General features: G+C 51.5%; 2 long non-coding RNA genes across 2 annotated transcripts; both read left to right on the top strand.

Moving 5' to 3' along the window:
- The first annotated feature begins 3,855 nt into the window (after positions 1 to 3,855).
- Positions 3,856 to 4,912, top strand: LOC120324512. Its single transcript, XR_005565866.1, has 3 exons — positions 3,856 to 4,049; positions 4,163 to 4,361; positions 4,683 to 4,912. It is a non-coding gene; the product is annotated as an uncharacterized LOC120324512 (long non-coding RNA).
- Positions 4,913 to 6,601: 1,689 nt separating this feature from the next.
- LOC120324510 lies at positions 6,602 to 7,381 on the top strand. The gene is made up of 3 exons (XR_005565864.1): positions 6,602 to 6,766; positions 6,880 to 7,057; positions 7,178 to 7,381. It is a non-coding gene; the product is annotated as an uncharacterized LOC120324510 (long non-coding RNA).
- Positions 7,382 to 7,619: the final 238 nt, after the last annotated feature.

Here is a 7,619-nt window from a genome sequence, read left to right as displayed (position 1 = left end):
GCCCCATCCCTGGCAACATTCAAGGACCACTTGGATGGGGCCCTGAGAAACCTGGTCAGGTTGGAACAAGATGATTTTAAGGTCCCTCCCAAGTCAAACCATTCAAGGATTCCATCATTCCATGATCCCCATCCCCACTGCCGAGTGACACCACAACTCCTGTGACATCACAGCTTCCAGAGCTGTGCCCGTGTTCCATGGGGAACTTCCAGGGCCCGGCGACGAGCACAACGCAGCCATTCCCCTGCTGCCAGCGATCTGTGAGCAGCTCACAGCGCACCCTCGACTGGTGATCCCAAAAAGACTTGTCAGTCCTGGACTCTCCCTCCTGTCTGGATCTTAGCATCCATCCCAGCAGGATGGGCAACCTCCTCCCAGTGAAGGTACAGTGCCAATCCATGGAGGTGGGAAACCCCTGTCTTCCCAGGAAGGCTGGAGCTCGGTGGGGCTGGTGTGGGACAGGGACCCCTCTCTGAGGTTGTGCTCCCTTACACAGACTGCCGGAGATACGGAGGAAGAGATGGATGTGGATGTTGTGGTGGATACCGAGATGATGGAGGTGGACATCCAAGTGTTTGAAGAACAGATGGAAGTGGATGAGGTGGAGGAGATCGAGGAGATGGATGTGGACCATCCAGATGAGGAGGAGGACATGGTGCTGGGATGAGGACAGTCCCCCAGCAGCATGACAGGCACGTACTGGCCATGCCCTACCCCGGGGTCACCTGCTGGGTGTGCCAGGCTGGGGGCACAGGGAACACCCAGCAGGGCCCGACTGCACTGACCGTGCCCTTGCTTTTCTTCCAGGACTGACGGACCTGCCGGCCTTGGCATCGGCCACTTGTACATATGTTTTTGACTTTGTTCCTGTTTGTACTGTAAATACGTTTTCTACTGTTCACTTTTTAAGAAGCTTTTTGTTTTTATACGAAGATAGTTTAAGAAGATAGATTTTTAAGTAAGAAGATAGTTTTTTATTGTAGATTATAGTTTTTTTAAGAAGATAAGTTTCCTTTTTAAGAAGATAGCTTTTTCTTAAGAAGATAGTTGTTTTATTTAGAAGATAGTTGTTTTTGTTAAGAATATATTTTTATTAAAAAGACAATTGTTTTTAATAAGGAGATGTTTGTTGATATTAAGACTGTTGTCATCAAGAAGACTGTCGTTTCTTTGAAGAAGAGTACTGGTTTTATTAAGAAAATTCTGAAAATGTCAATAAATTCTGGACACATGTCTTATATGTTGTTGTTTCATTGTCCTTCTGTAAATACATTTCAAAGATTCTTGTCACTACATGGGCCCTTAGAATGTGCCCTCTCTGCCCAGACCCCCCCGTGTCCTGGGCTCATCCCCAGCCCTGGGGGCAGCAGGGCAGGGGGGGTTGTGCCGCTCTGCTGCGCTCTCAGGAGACCCCACCTGCAGTGCGGCCTCCAGCTCTGGGGTCCCCGACACAACAAGGCCAGGGAACTGCTGCAGCAAGGCCACACCAGGCCAACAAGGGGCTCAGGGACCTCGAGCACCTCCCCTCTGCACACAGGCTGGCAAAGTTGGGGCTCTTCAGCCTGGACAAGAGAAGGTTGTGTGGAGACCTGGGAGAAACCTTCCCGTCTGGGAAGGGGCCTCCAAGGAAGCCGGAGGGTGACTCTTGGTCAGCAACTGTAGTGACAGGACAAGGGGTTCAAACTGACAGAGGGGAGGGTTAGATTTGATGTTAGGAAAATATTGTTTCCTGTGAGGGTGGTGAGGCCCTGGCAGGGGCTGTGCAGAGAGGCTGTGGATGCCCCATCCCTGGCAACATTCAAGGTCCACTTGGATGGGGCCCTGAGCAACCTGGTCAGGTTGGAACAAGATGATTTTAAGGTCCCTCCCAAGCCAAACCATTCAAGGATTCCATCATTCCATGATCCCCATCCCCACTGCTGAGCGGCCCCACAACTCCTGTGACATCACAGCTGCCAGAGCTGTGCCCGTGTTCCATGTGGAACTGCCAGGGCCCGACGACGAGCACAACGCAGCCATTCCCCTGCTGCCAGCGATCTGTGAGCAGCTCCCAGGGAACTCTCATCAGGTGATTTCTACAAGACTTGTCAGTCCTGGACTCTCCCTGCTGTCTGGAGCTCAGCATCCATCCCAGCAGGATGGGCAACCTCCTCCCACTGAAGGTACAGTGTCAATCCATGCAGGTGGGAAACCCCTGTCTTCCCAGGAAGGCTGGAGCTCTGTGGGGCTGGTGTGGGACAGGGACCCCTCTCTGAGCTTGTGCTCCCTTACACAGACTGCCAGAGATACCGAGGAACAGATGGACGTGGACGTTGTGGTGGATGCAGAGGAGATGATGGAGGTGGACACACAAGAGATTGAAGAACAGATGGAAGTCGATGAGGTGGAGGAGATCGAGGAGATGGATGTGGACCATCAAGATGAGGAGGAGGACATGGTGCTGGGATGAGGACAGTCCCCCAGCAGCACGACAGGCACGTCCTGGCCATGCCCTGCCCCGGGGTCACCTGCTGGGTGTGCCAGGCTGGGGGCACAGGGAACACCCAGCAGGGCCCGACTGCACTGACCGTGCCCTTGCTTTTCTTCCAGGACTGACGGACACACTGGCCATGGCATCGGCCACCTGTACATATGTTATTCACTTTTTTCTGTAAATACGTTTTCTATTGTTCACTTTTTAAGAAGATTGTAGTTTGTATAGAGAAGATAGTTTAAGAAGATAGATTTTTTATAAGAAGATAGTTTTTTGATAAGACAATAGCTTTTTTTAGAAGATAAGTTTTCTTTTAAAGAAGATAGATTTTTATTTAAGAAGATAGTTTTTTAAGAAGATAAGGTTTCTTTTTAAGAAGATAGATTTTACTAAGAAGATAGTTGCTTTATTTAGAAGATAGTTGTTTTTATTAAGAAGATATTTTTATGAAGATAGTTGTTTTACTAAGAAGATACTTGTTTTTATTGAGAAGATGGTTGTTGATATTAAAATTGTTGTCATCAAGAAGACTGTTGTTTCTATGAAGAAGAGTGCTGGATTTAATAAGAAAATTCTGAAAACATCAATAAATTCAGGATACATGTCTTATCTGTTGTCGTTTTATTGTCCTTCTGTAAATACATTTCAAAGACTGTTGTTGTTCCATGGGCCCTTAGAATGTGCCCTCTCAGCCCAGACCCCCCCCGTGTCCTGGGCTCATCCCCAGCCCTGGGGGCAGCAGGGCAGGGGGGGTTGTGCCGCTCTGCTGCGCTCTCAGGAGACCCCACCTGCAGTGCGGCCTCCAGCCCTGGGGTCCCCGACACAACAAGGCCAGGGAACTGCTGCAGCAAGGCCACACCAGGCCAACAAGGGGCTCAGGGACCTCGAGCATCTCCCCTCTGCACACAGGCTGGCAAAGTTGGGGCTCTTCAGCCTGGACAAGAGAAGGTTGTGTGGAGACCTGGGAGAAACCTTCCCGTCTGGGAAGGGGCCTCCAAGGAAGCCAGAGGGTGACTCTTGGTCAGCAACTGTAGTGACAGGACAAGGGCTTCAAACTGACACAGGGGAGGGTTAGATTTGATGTTAGGAAAACATTGTTTCCTGTGAGGGTGGTGAGGCCCTGGCAGGGGCTGTGCAGAGAGGCTGTGGCTGCCCCATCCCTGGCAACATTCAAGGTCCACTTGGCCGTGGCCCTGAGCAACTTGGTCAGGTTGGAACAAGATGATTTGTAGGGTCTGTCCCAAGCCAAACCATTCAAGGATTCCATCATTCCATGATCCCTGCACTGCCGAGTGGCCCTGGTCCTCCTGTGACATCACAGCTGCCAGAGCTGTGCCCGTGTTCCATGTGGAACTGCCAGGGCCCGGCGACGAGCACAACGCAGCCATTCCCCTGCTGCCAGCGAACCGTCAGCAGCTCGCAGCGAACCCTTGTCACCTGGTCCAAGACCACCCTTCACCCTGCTCCCATTGGAGTGTTTTCAGGTGATCCCTGCTCTGTCCGTCAGTCCTGACTCTGCCTGCAGTCGGGTCTTGTGATCCATCCCAGCAGGATGGGCAACCTCCTCCCCGTGAAGGTACAGTGCCATTCCATGGAGGTGGGAACCCCCTGACTGCCCAGGAGGGCTGGAGCTCAGTGGGGCTGGTGTGGGACAGAGACCCCTCTCTGAGGTTGTTCTCCCTGCTGCAGGCTCAGAGAGACAGCGAAGAAGAGATGGAGGTGGACCCTCAGGCAGATATGGATGAGATGATGGATGTGGATGTTGAAGAGAGAGTTGAAGAGATGGAGGTGGAGATGGAAGCTGATGTGGAAGAGATGGAAGTAGATCAGGAAGATGAGGTGGAAGACATGATCTTGGGATAAGGACACAGCACCCTATCATCAGCAGGTGAGGCCCGTCCTGGCCGTGCCCTGCCCCGGGGACAGCGGGTCACCTGCCGCCAGGCTGGGGCTGGGCTGGGGGGCCCCGCTCAGGGACACGGTGCCCCGTGCCCTGGATTGTGGCGGCACAACCCCCAGCCCCGGCCTGCCCTGCGCCTGCTTTGGGCCACACAAGCCCCGTGCCAGCGCCTGGGGCCCGGCTCCCATCCCCAGCCGGGCTCAGGCCTGGCGCCAGAGTCCCGCGGGGCCCAGCGTGGGCCAGGCTGGGGGCACAGGGAACGGCCAGCAGGGCCCGACTGCACTGACCGTGCCCTGGCTTTTCTTGCAGGACTGACGGACCTGCCGGCCATGGAATTGGCCACTCTGTACATAGGCTTTGCAAGGTACTTCCTGGTTTTTTGTACATACGTTCTACATTTTTGATATTTTAAGAAAATATTTGTTTCTATAAAGAAGATAGTTATTTTAATAAGAAATAGATTTTTTTATGAGAAGATAGATTAATTAAGAAGATAATTTCTTATAAGAAGATAGTTTATTAAGAAGATAGTTTTTTATATGAAGATAGTTTTTTAAGAAGATACTTTTTTATTAAAAAGATTGTTGTTTAATAAGAAGATAGCTGTTTTTAATAAGAAGATAGTTGTTTTTTAAGAAGATAGAAGACTTTTTTTTATTAGGAAGATTGTTTTTTATATAAAGAAAAGTTTTTATAAAGAACACAACTGGTTTTATAAGGAAGATTTTTGGTTTTACTGAGAAGATTCTTGTTTATATAAAGACTTTTTACTGTAAATCCATTCTGTATAGCTGTTTACTGTGTTGTTGTTTTATTGTCCTTGTGTAACTGCGTTGTCTGGGGGTGCTGGCACGGCCCCCCCGGGCTGGGGGTACCTGTGCCCAGAGGGGTCCCCCTTGGGAAGGTGGCGGCCCTGGGCACTGCTGGTGTTGCTGGGCTGGGGCAGAGCGGTGGCCCCAAGAGCAAAGCTGTCCCCAGCACACAGGGGGGTCTGACATGAGCGGCCCCTGCAGAGCTGCCCCAAAGCAGGCAGGAAAGCTCCTGCTGCCCTTCCTGCTGCAGCCAAAGGGACTGGTGGGGCGAGAGCCGGGATCAGGCCCCAGGGAGGCCAAATGCCAAGGGATGCCCCGAAGGCCATGGCAGCCTTGGGAATGGCTGGAGGCAGGATGTGGGGAGAAGGTTTTGGAACTGGAGGGGCTGATGTTTAAGGCTTTGAAGCTCCAAGCACTCCAGGCTTTGTTTCCCATCCCCATGGCATTGCCTTTGGCCGTGGAAGAGCCCAAAGGCCAGTGAGGGATCCTTGCCCTGCCCCGATTCCTGCTGCTGGCAGCGGGCACGGGCCCATGTCCCCCACTCGGGGGGACACGTGGAGTGGGCAGCACAGGCTGTGTTGGGGAGAACCCGGGGGCCTTTGGTGTGAGGGTGCTGGTGGTGGGGTGCCATGGGCCCCATGGGTGCAGGGTCCTGGAGGGGGTGCAGGGTGTGGGAGCCGTGGGTGCTGCAGAGAGTGCCGGGGGATGCGATGCTGGGAGGGGCAGGGCTGGGGGATCCCGGGGCTGTGGGAGCAGGGAGTGCGCAAGGGGGAGTTGCTGGATACTCATGAACCTCAGCTCAGCCCTTTTCTTGTTAGAAAAAAAGGGAGAAAAATACAAAGCTTTAAAGAAAGAGAAAATAAGTCTCTATTTGAGTATCAAGAATTCAGGGGGAAAAATGATCCAGGTGTCCTCAGGTCCGTTGCAAAGAGCAAAAGACAGGGACAATCAATGCAGGTTCCTATTGGCTACGAAAGCCAGAGGAAAGCTGGAGACAGTGTTCAGCAGGGCCTGGGGAGAGGAGAAGGGGCGATGGCTTCACACTGAAGGAGGTGGATTTAGGTGTGATTTGCTTTAGGGAGGTTATATTTAGCAAGGAGGGTGTTGAGGCCCTGGCACAGGTTGTGCAGAGAGGTTGAGGATGCCCCATCCCTGGGAACATTCAAGGCTATGTTGGACGGGGCCCTGAGTAACCTGGTGTGGTGGAAGGTTGACCAGGTTGGAACAAGATGATTTTTCGTGTCCCTGCCAAGCCAAACCATTCAAGGATTTGAGCATTTGACAATCCCAATCTCCCACTGCGGAGTGGCCCTGGACCTCCTGTGACATCGCAGCTGCCAGAGCTGTGCCCGTGTTCCATGTGGAACTGCCAGGGCCCAGCGACGAGCACAACACAGCCATTCCCCTGCTGCCAGCGAACCGTCAGCAGCTCGCAGCGCAGGTGGTCTGAGACCACCCTTCACCCTGCTCCCAGTGGAGTGTTTTCAGGTGATCCCTGCTCTGTCCGTCAGTCCTGACTCTGCCTGCAGTCTGGGTCTTGTGATCCACCCCAGCAGGATGGGCAACCTCCTCCCAGTGAAGGTACAGTGCCAATCCATAGAGGTGGGAACCCCCTGACTGCCCGGGTGGGCAGGAGCTCAGTGGGGCTGGGGTGGGACAGGACCCCCTCTCTGAGGTTGTGCTCCCTGCTGCAGGCTGAGAGAGACAGCGAAGAGCCAATGGAAGTGGACATGGCGAGAGATCTAAAAGACGATGTAGAGGAGATGGAGGTGGACATGAAAGAGGATGTAGAAGAGGAGATGGAAGTAGAGGAGGAAGGCGAGAAGGAGGAGGCCATGATCCTTGGATAAGGACACCCCAGCCCATCAGCAGGTCAGGCACGTCCTGGCCATGCCCTGCCCCGGGGTCACCTGCTGGGTGTGCCAGGCTGGGGGCACAGGGAACACCCAGCAGGGCCCGACTGCACTGACCGTGCCCTTGCTTTTCTTGCAGGACTGACGGACCTGCCGGCCATGGCATTGGCCCCTCTGTACATATGTTTTTCATTTTTTTCTGTAAATATGTTTTACATTGTTCACTTTTTAAGATTGTAGTTCTAATAGAGAAGATAGTTTAAGATGATAGATTTCTAATAAGAAGATAGTTTTTTGATAATAGTTTTTTTAAGAAGATAAGGTTTTATTTAAAGAAGATAATGTTTTATTTAAGAAGATAGTTTTTTATTAAGAAGGTAGTTTTTTTAAGAAGATAAGGTTTCCTTTTAAGAAGATAGTTTTTTATTAAGAAGATTTTTTTTTATTTAAAAGATTTTTGTTTTTATTAAGAAGATATTTTTATTAAGAAGATAATTGTTTTTATTAAGAAGATGGTTGTTCATGTTAAGACTGTTGTCATCAAGAAGACTGTTGCTTCTGTTAAGAAGAATGTTGGATTT

Source organism: Pipra filicauda, unplaced genomic scaffold, assembly GCF_003945595.2.
Source record: "Pipra filicauda isolate LSUMZ 115617 unplaced genomic scaffold, ASM394559v2 scaffold1214_size30698_pilon, whole genome shotgun sequence".
In the NCBI taxonomy this organism is placed as follows: Eukaryota; Metazoa; Chordata; class Aves; order Passeriformes; family Pipridae; genus Pipra; species Pipra filicauda.
Note: the sequence above shows the minus strand (reverse complement) of the source record. Positions and strands in the feature narration are given on the sequence as shown.